Source organism: Phascolarctos cinereus, unplaced genomic scaffold (genome assembly GCF_003287225.1).
Source record: "Phascolarctos cinereus isolate Bilbo 61053 unplaced genomic scaffold, phaCin_HiC Scaffold_726;HRSCAF=1367, whole genome shotgun sequence".
Lineage (NCBI taxonomy): Eukaryota > Metazoa > Chordata > Mammalia > Diprotodontia > Phascolarctidae > Phascolarctos > Phascolarctos cinereus.
In genome coordinates, this window is record NW_027556098.1 from 217,623,050 (window position 1) to 217,639,989 (window position 16,940).

At 38.5% G+C, this 16,940-nt stretch overlaps 1 protein-coding gene across 4 annotated transcripts in view; it reads left to right on the forward strand.

Moving 5' to 3' along the window:
- Positions 1-16,940, forward strand: part of METTL8 (methyltransferase 8, tRNA N3-cytidine) — a 118,399-nt gene that overhangs the window by 2,369 nt on the left and 99,090 nt on the right. Inside the window, exon 2 of one of the 4 annotated variants that reach the window (XM_020990954.2) lies at positions 12,191-12,406. The exons of the other annotated variants lie outside the window; for them this stretch is intronic. The gene's annotated coding sequence lies outside the window, so the exon portion shown is untranslated. The remainder of the gene's footprint in view (positions 1-12,190; positions 12,407-16,940) is intronic. 4 annotated transcript variants of the gene reach the window in all.

Here is a 16,940-nt window from a genome sequence, read left to right on the forward strand (position 1 = left end):
GGATTCAAAGGGCTGCACTTGAGGACCTAGAGGGCCACATGTGGCCTCGAGGCCAAAGGTTCCCCATCCCTGTTCTAGGTTAATAATGGGCACAGACTTGAAAGACTGACCTTGGAGGGGGGGGCAACCTGAGTGGAACCAGAGGGTCAGAGACTTAGAGGTATAAAGGACCTTAGAGGTCATCTAGTCCAAATTCTTCATTTAATAGATAAGGAAACTGAGGCTCAGAGGGGTGATGTGAATTGCCTTTGGTCATGTGACAGTGACAGAGCTGGGATTCAAACTCCAATCCTCTCCAAATCAGGCTTTCTTTCCACTGAATCATACTACCTCTTCTGGGGGCCAGGGTTTGGTGGTAGGGAGATGTCAGCAGTGAGGGGTTTAATAGGATGGCCTGGGAGAGTAGAGACAGTGGGATTTTGTGATTGTCTTCAGACTGGTCTGAATAGCACTTAGCACAGTTCCTGGAAGTAGTAGGTACTTAATAAATGCTTATTTACCAACTGACTATCACTCCTGGAGTTCCCTAAGCTCCCTATTACTTCTAGGGTTGAATGTAATATCTTGGGCATTTAAATCTCTTCACAACCTGGTCCCAAGCTACCTTTCCAGTTTCATTATCCCTTACTTCCTTTCTTTCACTTGGCATTACAGCCAGAGAAGGCAGTATAGTAACAGTAAAAAAAAAAAGTGCCAGCTCTTGGGTCAGAGAATCTGAGTTCGAATTCCCACTTCTGTCACTTACTGCTTGTGTAACACTTAAATCTCCCTCAGCCTTAATTTCTTCACCTGTAAAATAGGAGATTTGTCTAGATGCCCTTTGAGGTTCTTTCTTGTTCCAGATCTATAATCCTTTCTCCACACTGTCCTTCTTACATGTCCTCATGCCTGATACTCCATCCCGGCTCCTTGCTTTTGAACTGAATGTCCCCCACTTTTGGAATACATTCCATCCTTATTTCCACTTCTTAGAATCTACAGTATGCTTTAGCTCAAGTGCTATATTCTACATGAAGCTTTTCCTGATTCCTGAATCAGCTAGTCACTCCCTTACCTTCCCCCTTATCTTGTATCTATTTCACATCTAGTTTGTATGATACATATATACAAATACATATATGTATATATATCTAGGTCTGTCTGTGCTCATGTTGTCTTTCCTAGCTATATAGCAAAGCTCCTCATGGATTGATACTGTTTCACTTTTGTATCTGTAGCAGTTAGCACACTCCTAGACACATAGTAGGCACTTCAGTGCTTGCTAATTGATAAGGTTGAAAGAGCATGTTTAGAAGGACATTAGATGGTGGTTTTGATCACACAGGGAAAGTTCCAAGTGAGGTCTGGGAGGTAGAGCATTCTGAGTGATGTTAAGGTTTGTCCTGAAATTGTTGTTAGGTCTTTGTCTTCAAAAAGGACCGATGGCGTCATGAGGGTGATGGCTTGAGTTTTAGGTGAATTGGATTTAAGTGAAGCTGAGCTGAGTAAAGTTGTCAGCCTTACTCTGTCCTTTAGAGATATCCAGAAGCCCGGTGGCAAGACCAAATCAAGATGACTGCAGGACCCAGGATGCAGCAGTGGGTGACCTTGGCCTTTCTAAATTAAGGTGTTTCCCAGTTTCAGTTTGTTTGAAGCAAAGACCATTGCTTGACTAAGGGGTAGGTAAGAATTGAGAAAAAATTGAGACAAAAAATAGCCCAATTTGCCTTCACAAAAATATCAATCTGGGAGGGGAAGACCCTCAGTATTTCTGTCCTGAACAGAATACAGTGGCTATTTACACTCATGCTAAGCCATCAAAGCCTAAACTATGAACTGTGCAGGCTTGACTTGGGGGGTATTATTGGGCATTAAATGAACTCTTCCAGATTTTCTGTTTTTATTTTAATTAATTAATTTTTAGTTTTGCATTCACTTCCACAAGATTTTGAGTTCCAGATTTTCTTCCCATCTCTCCGCTTTCCCCCACCCCAGGATGGCATGCATTCTGAATACCCCTTCTCTTAATCTGCTCTTCCTTCTATTACCTCCCTTCCCTTCTCTTTTCCCCTTCCCCTTCTATTTTCCTGTATGGCAGGGTAGATATCTTATTTAGATTATCTTGCCTAGATGTCTTATTTCCCAGTTGCATGTAAAAACAATTTTTAACATTCGTTTTTAAAACGTTGAGTTCCAAATTCTCTCACTTCTTCCCTCCCCACCCACCCTCATTGAGAAGATAAACAATTCAATATAGGTTATGCATGTGTAGTCATGTAAAACACTTCTGTAATAGTCATGTTGTGAAAGACTAACTATATTTCCCTCCATCCTATCCCACCCCCCTGTTTTTTCTGTTCTCTCCTTTGACCCTGTCCCTCTTCAAAAATGTTTGCTTTTGATTACCCCCTCCCCTAATATTCACTCCCTTCTATCATTCTCCCTCTTGTCCCCTTCCTCCCTATTTTCCTGTAGGGTAAGATAGATTTCCACACCCAATTGAGTGTGTATGCTTTTCCCTTCTTAAGCCAAATCTGATAAAAGTAAGATTCACTCATTCCCTTTCACCTCCTCCCTCTTCCCCTCCACTGTAAAAGGTTTTTCTTGCCTCTTATATGTGAGATAATTTACCCCATTCTACCTCTCTCCTTTCTCCTTCTCCCAGTATAATCCTCTCTCACCTCTTAATTTTATTTTTTAGATATCATCCCTTCATCTTCAACTCACCCTGTGCCATCTATGTATATATTCCCTCTAACTACCCTAATACTGAGAAAGATCTCATGAGTTACAAATATCTTATTTCCATGTAGGATTGTAAACAGTTCAGCTTTAATAAGTCCCTTATGATTTCTCGTTCCTGTTTACCTTTGCATGCTTCTCTTGAGTCTTGTATTTGAAAGTCAAGTTTTCAATTCAGCTCTGGTCTTTTCATCAAGAGTGCTTGAAAGTCCTCTCTTTCATTGAATGTCCATTTTACTCCCCGAAAGATCATACTTAGTTTTGCTGGGTAGGTTGATTCTTGGTTTTAATCCTAGCTCCTTTGAGCTCCAGAATATCATATTCCAAGCCCTCCAAGCCCTCAGATTTTCTAGTTTGCCAATGGCATTGTGCTGATTGTATCAAGTCTTGAAAAATTTCAGAGCTTCCTAATTGGATTTACAGTTATTCTAAAGAGTTTGCTTTAATTATCCACAGAGGAAAAACTAAGTGGATGAAGGATATTTATTGTCTAGATATGCAATTTGATCAGCAACCCATAAAGCTCATTCACAGTCCATATGTTTTGGACAAATTCTGTAAATAGACAAAGAACTTGATCCTAAATTGAACTGTAGGAGAGTGGGCCTTTGGGAAATTTGCAATACTTTTACCTGAAATAATGACCCACATTTTTAAAATACCAATATTCTTTCAGCCATGTTCTGTGATTGTGAGTTGTGGAATACCACAATCTCCAAAGAATTGAATTTGAGGGGAAGGGAAGGGAGAAAGGACAAAACAGAAAACAGTCTCAACCCCAAAATATCTACTGGAGCATAAAACATTTACACAGATAAGCAAGTGCAAAATAATTTGAAGAGGAAGAGCGTTAATGAAGAAGGGAGTCAGGAAATGTTTCGCATAGGAAGTGGTACCTGAGTTAAGCCTTAAAGCAAGCTACAGATTTCTAAGATGTGGAGATGAGAAAGGAGTTCATTTCAGGAATAGTCGGCACAAATTGGAGATGGAACATTGAGTACAGTATTGAGAATAGCAAATATGTGGCTGGAACACATAGTGCAGGAAGGCGAGAATATGAAACCCATTCAAAAAGGTAGTTTGGATGCAGTTTTTGAGAAGCTTTCCACAGCAGGTAGAGGAGTTTGTATTTTATCCTGGAGGAACTAGGAAGACCCTAAAGCATTTTCAGCATGGTCAAACTTGTGCTTTAGGGGGGTTATTTTGGCAGTTGTATGGAAGGTGGATTGGAGAGGGGAAGATTTGAGGGTGGGAGACTTATTAGGAGGTTTGTGCAGTCATTAGGAGGACCTAAACCAGGGTGGTTGCTGTCTGAATATGGCTTCTTAGGAGAAGCCATATGTCAGAAGTAATTTAGAGCCTGAATTGAGGAGAGTTGGCAACTGATTGGCTGTGGGAGGAGAGGAAGGGTGAAGGATTGAGGATGATTCTAAAGTTTCTAGTCTTGGGTAACTATTGTAGTAACCTCAACAGAAACAGGGAAACTTGGAGGAGGAGTGTATTTGGGGAGGAAGATGAGATTCATTTTAAATATGTTGAGTTTGAGGTGTGGGACCAGGATGGACGTCCAGAGGTATACAGCAGGCAGTTGATGATATGGGGTTGGCACTGAGGAGAGGAATTAGAGTTTCATGTATAGGTTTAGAAGTCATCTACATAGAAATGATCACTTAATCCCTAGAAGTTAATGAGATTGTCAGGAGAGGGTGTGGAGAGAAAGAAGAGAAAGTGGTCCAGCATAGAACTTTGGCAGATACCCCCATTTAGAGTGTGGGGTATAGATGATCCAGTGAAGGAGACTGAGGAATGACCAGACACTAATTGGTTGAAGAACCAGGTAGAAATGAGTCACACAATCCCATAGATGAGAAAACAGACAAGAAGAAAGGGTGGTTAGCAGTATCAAAAGCTTCATTAAAGTCAAGGATTAAGACTGAGAGAAGGCCATAAGATTGGCAATTAAAAGATTGTTAATAACCTTGAAGAAAGTAGTCTTAGTTGAATGGTGGGGTTTGGAGCCAGGAATTGAGTAGTGAGTGAAAGATGAAAAAGTGGACACAAAAGTATGTAAATGACTTTTTCTAGCACTTTGTCTGTGAAAGAAAAAATATAGGAAGATCACTTGAGGGGATGTTAACATCAAATGAAAGTTTTTTCAATTTTGGAGGGGAGCTTTGCATGTTTGTAGGTAGCAAGAAAAAACCCAGTAGGTTAAGGAAAGATTAAAGATGAAGATAGGGAGAAGGAAAGCATGAAAGAAACAAGCTTCCTGAGGGGAAGGGAGGAGAATAGAATCAAGATCAACCATAAAGGGGTTGGCCTTGACTTATAATAGAGGAAACTTCTCATCAGAGTAGAGGAATAGACCATGGGGGATTGATAGAGAGAGGTTTTGAAACGGTGTGTAGTAGGGGCAGCTAGGTGGCGTAATGGTTAGAGCACTGACCCTGGAGTCAGGAGAATGGGAGTTCAAATCTAGCCGCAGACACTTATTAGCTTTGTGACCCTGGGCAAATTGCTTAACTCCAATTGCCCCCAGAAAAGGAAAAAACAATTTTATGTGGTAGTCTTGTGCTGTTTTCCTCATTGATCGGAATCCGAACTCACTTCTCTACTTCTGTTGGCTGCATAATTCTAGAAGTTGCAGATTATTTTTGTACCTTTCCTCTCTATTTTCCTATTAACTTACATGCAAAGTCCCTTAGCTTGGGGTGTGTGAACTTGTTTTTATTAATATTTTGATGGCTGTATTACAGTGGAATTGGTTTATTTTAGGCATTTAAAAACATATTGTGAGTAGTCCATAGGTTTGACCAGACTGCCAAAGGGGTCCATTGTATAAAAAATCTTAAGAACCTTTGTCCTACAGGAAATGAAGTTTAATAATGTCAAAGCCTTTTATTATAATATGTAAAATTTTTTTATGCTGGTTCTAAGTTAATGTTTCCAGTACTTTCTTTATATTTTATTTTTTAGTCTAAGTTTAAACAACCCAAAAAAGAATCATTTCCATATGCACAGAAGAACACACAAAAATAGAATTCTATATGAAACCATGAATCTCCATAACAACTGCTTACTTTAAAAAAAAAAGGTACATAATAAATTTTACATGTTACTTTCAAAACTGCCCTGCTTGTCTATGCTTCCTTTTAAGCTTTTTTTTCTGTTCTCTTGAATATTTGAAAAATGTTACAATAGCTCTCTTTTTCTCAATATCAGCAATATTGCTTCTCCCCCCCATTCCCCTGACCACCTCCCCAATTAACTTAAAGGGAGGGAAAACCTTTGTAGAAAATAAACTGTCAAGCAAAATGAGCCCGCAGAATAGATGTGTCCAAAACTGCTTGCTGTTTCCACACTTTGTGTCTGTCACCTTACTGTTAGGGGCTCAATAACATGTTTCACCATAGCTCCTCTGGTTGGTGGACATGATTGGAGGAGACATGGCTTTAATCAGAGTTCTGAAGTCTTTCAACTTTATTTTTCTTTACAGTGTTCTTGTCCTCATGTACTTTGTTCTTTTGGTTCACGTATCACCCTGCATTCTCTGAAATAATATATTTTGTCATTGCTTATGGTATATGAATATTTCATTATATTCATATACCATAATTCATTCATCCATAACCCAGTTGTCTAAAGAGGCACTCTGTGGCACCCCCTTAGATTCTAGTTCTTTTCTCTGTTCCCCCTTTAATCTTTTAGGATCAAGAAATTTGTTTTGTTTGTAATTATTCCCTCCCTGGTATTATCTTTCCTCTAAACCCCTATCCCTTTCTATCTTGGCTTGTTTTCCTGTTGAATTTGAGGTATTTCAACACTAATTTCTCTCTCTCTCTCTCTCTCTCTCTCTCTTTCTTTCTCTCTCTCTGTCTCTCTTTCTCTCTGTGTGTGTGTGTGTGTATGTGTGTGTAAAACTCTTCTTTGTCCATTTAAGAAAAGAGGAAGGTTCATCTGATGCCCACTGTCCCTTTCTCTGTGTATGTTCTCCTGCACTGCCTTCAAGATTTACCCCCTTCCTTTTCCTTTCTATACTAGTGTCTTTCTCCTTTTGCCTTTCTCTTCTTTTTCACCTCTTCAAACCCTCTTAATACAACTGGTCCACTCCTAGTACCTCTGTTATTTGTCCTTCTTAATACCCTTGGAAGACTTTAAAGTCCGAAGGGACACATATTTCTTCTACTTCATCAAGATGTTAGCATCACACCATCATATACCCCCTTCCAATTGCTGAAATCAGTTTATCTTTTTCAGTTTCCCTGGATTCTGGGCTTATATTTTAAAGTTCCTACTCACTTCTAGTCTTTTTTTTATCAGAAATTCTCTGAAGTTCTCTATTCAATGTAAGATGTTTTTTTCCCCTGTAAGATTATAATCATCTTTTCAAGGTTAGTTATTCATGCATATAAGCCTGTATCTTTTGGCTTTTGTAATATGGTTTTCCAAAGTCTCATCTCATTTAAAATAGAAGCTTCCAGGTCTTAATTGATCCTGACCCCTTGGAACTTGTACTGCCTCTTCCTGGATTCTTGCAGTATTTTTGCTTTGATACAGGAGCTCTGGATTTTGTCTATGATTTTCCCACCTGTGATTTTTTAGAGCTCCTTTCAGTAGATGATCTCTGGATTTTTTTCTATTTTTACTTTTCTCTCTGGTTCTAATAGATCTGGGCAGCTTTCATTTAAACAAAAAACATAGTTTTTAGAGAATCCAATGATCCTGTTTTCCAGGTCAGTTGTTTTTGATATCAGATACCTCACATTTTCTTCTATTTTTTCCCAGTCTTTTGATTTTGTTCTAATATTTCTTACTGTGATTTCTGTTTGGTCTGTTCTAGTTTTCAGAGATTCTATTTCCTAGGAAAGGTTTTGCCCTTTTCTCTTCTGAGCTATTTATTCTCCTTCCAATTTTTTCCTCTGGAACTTCATTTTCTTTAAAGTCTTTTGCTTCATTTCTTCTAGGTACTCATGTAATCCTTCTGGAAAATCCTTTTTTTTTTCCCTTTGAGTACTTGCTTGCAATTGTTATGGAGTTATATTTGCAACAATTTTTTATTTTTGTGAATATTTTTAAAATTTACTTTTCTTTCTATCTTTAATTCCTTTTTTTCTTTTTTTTTTGGAGGAGGGCACTTGGGGTTAAGTGACTTGCCCAGGGTCACACAGCTAGTAAGCATCAAGTGTTTGGTCTGAGGCCGGATTTGAACGTAGGTCCTCCTGACTTTAGGGGCCTGTTCTCTGCCCTGTGTCTTTAATTCCTGAACTGGGGTTTTGTGCCAGATCCTGCTTCCTACTCCACTTTTAGATGAGGTAGTGGGCCTTGCTTGGCATTACCCTAAATACTATGGCTTCCTGTGCTAAATTCTACTTCCCAGGGTTAGGCTCTTGGGATCTCTGAGGTTCAAAGTATTCAGGGGCCCTATTTGTCCTCTTTTGATGGAGTGTTAGGGACGTCATAGCCCCTGGACCTGGGCTTTCCTGATCTGGGCACTTTAGCACTATGCTTCCTGCTTCTACTCCCCTGAGCTTCCCAGGTCTCCACTCTGAGGCTTTCCCAGAGGAGCCCTCTGCTCTTGATACCCCAGGACACAGAACCTTGAAGGCTATATATAGGTGGAATACCTACTCCAATACTTTCTTAATCTTTCACATAGGCTTAAAAAAAAGTATTTCACTCCAATTGTTTGTTGCCTCAACAAACAATTTTTTTATAAGCCTTTTCCATTCCACTGGCATCATAGCAAAAAGGCATCTGATAGTTGGGAATATAAGAGATGTATAATGACATTGTTGTGGGTCTGGGTCTGACTTTCCATATGTATTAAAATTCTCCCTGATAATTTTTTTTAACCCTGCTTAATTTCCTTCAGGCTCTGGAGTTTTTCGAATTTTTATGACTCTTTTAGTCTATGTCAACAAAAGCCCACTGGTAAATCAGATATATGAAATTGAGAATGTATTTTCCCATAGGAGCAATATTATACATGATTCAATTCCCAAGTCAGCCCACAAAAACCTATTTAACCCATAATGTAGCCAGCCTAAAGAGCAATCAGTACTACCTGAGTTGTGGATCCTGAGAATAATGGGTCTTATCAGAGAGGAGAATTCAAATTCCAGCTCTGCTGCTTAGTAGCTGTGTGACTTTGGCCATGTGACTTAACCTCTCTGGACCCTTGTCCTTATTTGTAATAAAGAAAAAAGAAAGAAAAGAAAAAAAATAGGATTGGACCAGATGACCTTTAAAGGCCCTTCCCCCTCTAAATTTGTGATCTTCTGATGCAGATGGTTTTGAAATAGTTGATTCTTCTTTGATTCCTACATTTTTGGGCTTTTCTCTTAATTCTGTCCTCCCACTTTTATGCTTCCCTAAGCTACCCACTTTAAACAGCTCTGCTTTGAGAAATGAAGGAGGTTACTGCAGAATCTCAGCATTAGAACAGAACTCAAGAGGCCATATAGTTCCAGCCATACCTGGACAGGAATCTCCCTTGCAACATACTTAACAAGTATTTGTTCTGCTATTACTTGAAGACCACTAGTGAACGGGAACTCACTGTCTCCCAAGGCCCCCTTTCACTTTCAGACAGCTGTGCTTGTTAGGAAGTTTTTCCCTGTTGCCAATCAAAGCTAAATTTCACTTTATTTTTCTGTACCTTCTGTTCTTTGTTCCTGGTTCTGCCCTCCAGTGCCTAGCCTTCTGAAGGAGAGTCCTTTAAATACATCTGACACACACACGCCAAGATTTCTCTCCTGACCAAACCCAGTTCCTTTAGCTAGTCCTCGGAAGGCATGAGCTCAGTCACCTGAGTTTGGATGCTTTCCAGATTGTTAATGTTTTTCCTAAAATGTGGTCCCCAAGACTGAGCAGGGTATTGGTTTGACTTGGGCTCAAGTTTGTAGACTTGGACACCGTGTCTCTCATATTGCAGACCAAGATGAAGCTAAAAAACCTGTCATTTGTATAGCACTTTAAAGGTTGCAAAACACTGTGTAGAGTACTCCTTTACAGACAGCCTCCCAATTATGTTGTTGTTGTTGTTGTTCAGTCTTGTCCAACTCCTTGTGACCCTATTTGGGGTTTTCTTGGCAGAGATACCAAAGTGGTTTGCCATGTCCTTCTCCAGCTCATTTGACAGATGAGGAAACTGAGGCAAACAAGGTTAAGAGACTTGCCTAGGGTCACACAGCTAGTAAGTTTCTGAGGCTAGATTTGAACTCAGGAAGTCTGGCACTCTGTGTATCCAAGTGCACCACCTAGTTGCCTGGTCCAAGTTCATATCACACTTGATTGGTTAAATGACCTGACCATTTAATTGGTTCTTAAGCCAGCTTCCATTCTGTATTCCAGCCTGCATCTTTTCTCTCTTGTCCGCAAAAATGGCATGAGAGATTTTGTCAAATGTTTTACATTGCTAAAATTAAGGGTTAACTCTAGTTAGAATAATGTCCTAATCTCCTGATCTTGGATGCTCAAAGGTTTGCCAATGGAGCATAAGCACTGGCAGGTTCTGTCATGCTAGAAGCTTTGAATAAGGTCTTGGAAAAAGATTGAATTTCTTAGAAGCACTAGCTTAGCTAATGACAGAGAGACACATCACCAGTAGGCTGGCCAGCTGATGATGCAACTCTTTTGGCAGCGGCAACCCAGGAAACAAAGAAAAAACTGTCAGATAGCCCTCAGTCCTGTGTTTTTGCAGAGTGTGGTGGGAAAGGGAGCAGAGGGTGTGAAGAGTCACATAGTTTTTAGACTGTTATTGAACTTTAATTTGACTGTTGGTAATCCAAATGTGAGATCCTTATCCAATGACTGATGAATGGATGTATTGCAGAAGAAGTTGAATCATATCAATCTGTACATTCTTGCTATAAATGTAACTAAAAGGAAGAAGGATATTGTGGTTAAATAGAAGAATGACTTACAGGTGTTCTTTGGAGAGGCAAAGAAAGGAGTTGGCAGTATGTTTTATTTTATGTCCAAAAGCTGTAAGACCTACTATTGCAGGGGACATTTGGTTATCACATATCACATTTCTAATAAGTATTTGACTCCCCTCCCCTCCCCTCCCCAAACATAATTGTACTGAGGTACCAACATTGGTTGCTTAGGACAAAGTGATTATAAAAATTGTATGAAAACTTGAAATTCTAATAAGAACTTCAAATCAAATTAACATATACTCTGATATTTGGTGATTTCATGCAAAGATAGAAAAAGGTGAGGATAGAGAGAAATATGGAAAGAAATGAGCTAAGCCAAAAGACATGTAGATTATACAGAAGCCTCACACCACCATGTTATGAAAAAGTAAATGAGAACCAAATTTCCTTTAAAAAAATTTGTAGACACCAATTAATATCACTAGGAATGAAACTGACCACATTTTAACAGACAGTAGAAGACTTACAATGGATGTGGAAGTTATTCCTGAGTCAGCATCTGTGCAGACTATCAACTCATCAGTGCTAAGAGCAGAATATGTAACAAAACAAGTATAGTAAAGAAGGATATGTGGTATATAAATAAGACTTAGCAAGCTGTTGAAAATTTTAAAATGGGAAATCAACCACAGAAATCAACACTGACTAGTAATTTAATCCAGAAGTTAAACCAGTGTAAATTAGCTGCTATAACATGGAAACCAAAAGAACCTAGAAGGCATGATAGTCAGCAAATGGGTGGATTATTTACCAAATGACTCTAGAGAGATGACTGCAAAAGGAACATAGAGTTAGGATGTAAACTCATCTATAAAATCTTACAAAGAAGGATAGTAGATGATTATGAGCAATATTGTCTCATAAAGCAGGGAGAAGCAGTGAAGGGTAAAACCAGTGTAAAGAAAACTTGGCAAGTTATCTGGCTAAGCAAAGTCATTCCAAGGGCATTCAAGGATAAAAATGGAAAGAGTAGAAGAAAAAATGGAAAATACAGAAACTACTCAACAAAATGTTTTCCCCATCAAGGATGGTGGAACACCCACTCTTACACCTGAAATACTCACAGAGGAAGTAAAAGTAGTTAAAAAAAAGTAAAGACAACGAAGATGGGGAAAACAGCTGCATTGGACTAAGTATATAGAGTGGACTAAGTATATAGAGTATATATAGTGCTGGAGGGCATTTGTAGCATTCACAAGGCATCTACAGGAAGATATCAAAGGCATGGAAAAAAATTTTGGATCTACTGATGTCACATAAAAAAAGGTGACCAAGAAAACATCAGCTACTGACATATACCTGTTCTCTCATCTATCCAAAATCTTTATGAGGGTTACATATACTAGACAGGTCTTTCAGGAGGCTATTAGAAGGGAACAAGTAGACTTTCATAAGCAAAATTTAACAGTGAACCACATCTTTTATTGTCTCTCAGTTGACTGAAAGATGTAGTGACTGTCTCGTTGTACTTATTGTTTGTTGATTATGCAAAAAATTTGACTCAGAATAAAAATATTGCTTTAAAGGCTCTTTTACAATGAGGATTCTCCCATCCATATGTCAAGATCATTAAGAATTCCTTGGAAGATATAACAACAAGAATAAAACCCCAACAACTGTTCAGTAACCCTCTGATGAATTGAGGAATAAAACAGGGAGATTGGATGTTCAACAAAAGTAGTCACCATCATGATGGAGGAAGTACTACATTGTCCAGTTCAAGGATGAATTCTTCATGGATGGTGAGATCCTTCAGATACTCCTTTTTGGAAATGACATTGTCTTAATTACATTGAGCTCCAGGATGTTGCAAACCCTACTGATTCTGATCCATAGTTGCTTAAAAGAGTTTGGTCTGGAGATCCACATAGGAAGAACCAAATGGATGAAGAATGTCTATTACCTAGATTTCAGCATTCATCTGAATGTTCACCAAGTAGATAGAGAGATAGAAATATAGATAGATACATAGATACAGATTTGTAGATATCTGTCTATATATACATTATATATATGTATGTATATGTATATATATGTATATATACATTATGTATATGTACATAAATATCTATATGTGTGTATGTAGAGAGAGACATTTATTTATATATCTGGGATTGACATTGCAAATGGATGATGAGCTGGACTCAAAATTGAAAAGGAAAAGGAAAATGGGTTAAATGACTTTCAGAAAAATGCAAAGCACTTTTTTTAACCGACCCCAAGCATCACATGACAGTAGTTGCCCATATTTTCAGTGCAAGCATTTTCTAGTGTTGTGTTATGTGGCAATGAGACCTGGAACGGAACACCATTGCCTCCAATAAACTAAAAATGAGTATTACACAGAAGGCCAAATGAAAAGACACATGGTATGTGTGAGTAGGCCACAACTTATAATCATTGAGAAACTCTGAAAATGAATAGGAATAAAATATGTCCTCAAGGAGCCATATGACAGGAAGAGAAGAAGGGTTAGTCATATAATGAGAGCAAGGGAGGGACAGATAGATGACTGGAGACTCCACTGATCTATCACAACATGGAAGACAACAGGGGCCTCCAGCATGAGCTTTTGGTAGAATCTGGATGAAAGTCTCATGGGAGACTGGTGGGATAGAGTATGATGGGAGTCACTGGAGGGAATGCTCAAATCAAAGTCACAGATCCAACTGAGTATGAACTAAAATTCAGGTAGATAACATCTATAGTGTTCTGATTTACTGGTCCAGTCACCTTGTCAGATAAAGAAATGAGACTAGTCTGGAGTGACCTGTTTTGGGTAAAGCCTTGCTAGTTCCTGGTTGATCCCTGCTTCCTTTTAATAGTACATTCTGGAATTTTATCAGGAATCAAAATCAAATTCACTGGCCTATAATTTGCAGGCATCATTTACTTTTTTGAAAATCAAGACATTTGCCCTTCTCTACATCTGTGGCACCTCTTTGGCTTTCCATTTTCCTTCACAGATCACTAACAATGGCTCAACAGTGATATCTTTCAATACCTTAGAATATAGTTTGTATAGCACAAAGATTCTTAACTTTTTGTGTGTGTCATGGACCCCTTTAACAGTGTGGTGAAGCCCATCTGCCCTTTCTTAGACTAATGTGGATAAATGCATAAAGTAAAATACATAGTATTACAGAGGAAACCAAGTATATTGAAATATAGCTGTCTGTATTGTGTATTGTGTGGGCATTTATGTGTGCATGCATGTGTGTATATGTATATATAAAAATATACATGTGTATGTATATGTATATGTTGTATATATATATACACACTATATATACAGTATATGTATGTGTATATATGTATGTATATGTGTGTATATACTCACACATACACATACTTCATGGCCTCAGATTAAGAACCCCTTGGTAACTAATGACTTGAATTCATTAAGGGAACCTAATTGTTCTCTTCTATTTTTCTACTTACCTTAAATTTTAGTTCTTTATTATTCATTTTTTCACTGTCCTTTCCGGTGTAAAAGAGAAGCCAGATAATAATTAGGCAGTACCAGCTTCTTTCCATCATCATTCATCATTGTCTCACCCACCCTGAGCAGTAGTCTTCACCCCTTTTTGGATCTTCCTTTTCCCCCCCAGTATAACTAAAAACCTTTTTTTTGTTACCCTTAGCTTTTCTTGCTGGCATCAACTTATTATGGGCTTTTACCATTCTTTTTTTTTTTTTTTTTTTTTAGTCAGGGCAGTTGGGGTTAGGTGACTTGCCCGGAGTCACACAGCTAGTGAGGCCAGATTTGAACTCAGGTCCTCCTGACTCCAGGGCCAGTGCACTATCCACTGTGCCACCTAGCTGCCCCAGCTTTTAGCATTCTTGACACTCTCCTCACAACAGTGCCTTTGTTATCTGCTCTTGCTTTCATCTTCTTTATGTGTCTTTTTAAAAATCTAAGTTGGTCAATGAGTTCTCAGTGTAGCCACATTGGTCTCTTTATACCAGTTTCCCATTTTCTTCCTCATAGAAATTGTCAGAATTTCTCATCTGTCCTGGGCTGACTACCCTTGTGGAATTTAAGCTCGTGGGATTTTACCTTTCCTTTTTATGAACCCCTTGAAGTCCACTTTCTAAAACTCTTGGGTACATGTTAAACTGTTCCCAGTTTTCTCCTCTGTCTCTATCACAAATTCTGAGGTGGAGTGGTCACTTGCCCCAAAGGTTCTTAAAGATCCCCAGCAGTCAGTTTCTCCTTGTTAATGAGAGTCAAATCTCAGAATAAAAATCACGTTCATTGCATTCCTTCATTTTAAGAATAAAATTATCATTAAGAAATTACTAGCTTCTCTACTTTTGGCAGAGAGAGCTCTAGTGCTCTCTAGATATTTGAAGTGCCCCTAGTATCACTACTACATCACACTTGCATTGACAGGCATGTCATCCCCCTCCCCCAATTCTCCATCTAATAATAATGCTAACTAACATTTATAACTAACTGCCTTCATAGAGATGTGTAGCACTTTAAGCATATGGGGTATGTCTCCATATACAAGATGTCCCAGAAATCTTAGTTCAGTGAAAGCTTAAAACTATACTAAGACTTTTGGGATTATTCTTATCTCATTTGAGCCTCCCAACAATGCTTTGAGGATGGTACTATAGGTATTGTTATTCCTGTTTTACAAACTGAAGAAACAAGCTCAGAGAGTCACCTTTCTGACCAGGAGAACTATGGTATACTTTGAAGACAATATTTCTTTTCTTTCTGTCTTTGTTGACTGTCATCCAAATGTTCTCTATTATGGACCTCTTAGAGGGGTATATCTTAGTGAATAATGCTGTCTTGTGACTCTCTCCTTTTTTATTTATCCTCTTTTTGAATAAGGCAAACCCTTCCAGAGCCATATTCTAGCCACGACTTCAGTGATGTCAAATTTGTCTCCTTGTGTTAGTTGTTCTGTATCATCTTGCGTATTACCCAGACTTTGTGCATTTGGGTATAGACAGCGGAGGCTGGAGAGTTTAGTGCTGCTCCCTTGCCTCTGTGAATAGCTGGGCAGGCGTCTCAACTGTTGTTTTTCCTGTAGTGTAGCTCCTTTCTGTAGCGTCTAGCTTGATTGATATCCTGTCTATATTTTGTTTGCACATAAATTGTTTGCATGCCATCTCCTCAGTAGGTTGTGAGCTCCTTGAGAGCAGGAACTGTCTTCTACCTTTCTTTGTATCCCCAGTACTTAGCATAGTGCCTGATGCATAGTACGTACTTAATGACTATTGCTAATTGACTGACTGACATAGGTAGTTTTCTCCTTTTTGCATTCTTTATAGTGTAATCTATGTGAAGCACTCTGCAAACTTTAAAGCCATATATTAATGTCCGTTATAATAATTAATATTATTTAAAGAGCTCTTGATTAGACTTATAAGACTCTAGGCAGGTAAATTCTTTCCTGCCCTTATTAGGTTCCCAACATCCCAGGCCAGGAACCTGTCATTTCAATAATTTAAGCTATGGTCCAACTCAATTCCACAAGAAGGCAAGCGAATGCTCCCAAATTCCTTTATACTCCCCATGTACAACTCTTATTATCTCACTGATGTCAGCTTGGAGGAAAGCCTTTTGGAGAGCTTATTTACAACAACTGTGAAATACTGCGAGTTCCGGAACTACCTTCCTTAAGGTATTTTCATTTTTAAAGGAAAATACTTGTTAATTTTTAAAAATCTTGGATTGATTAAATATCAGGCAGCATAACAAAGTAAAGGGAACATCTTCAGGTAATGTGAAGACATTTTGGAATCAAGGGTTTGTGCCCTAAGTGTTAGTCAAGTCAGCAAGTCCCCTTAGCTGTTCTGGCTTCTCAGACAAACTTTCATCCTCCTCTTCTTGGGATTCACCAGAGTCTCTTCAAAGCTTTAAGGCTCTTCTGTAGTGTTTTCTTTTTTTCAGAGTTGCTCTTCCGGTAGCAGCAGAGTGGGGAGGTGTCTCTGGCATTTAGGGGTTATAAATTAAGGAAGGAGCAGTTTGAGCACCTTTTTATAAATATGAGTAATTTTAAGTCAGTGAATTTTGTTATATTGCTTTTTATGTTTTCGATGTTTTATGTGAAGCTCATTTTTTCCAATATTGAAACGCAAGTCAGTTAAGAACTCCTCTTAAATCTATACATCAGTATAGCTTCTACTAGCTTTAAGAGAAGTGTTAGTTTAGTGCAGAATACCTATTACTCTCCACATCTATAAGAACAATCCACCTATCATTAATAAAAGGGAAGAAGAAGGAGAAGAGGGAGGAAGAGGAGGAAGAGGAAA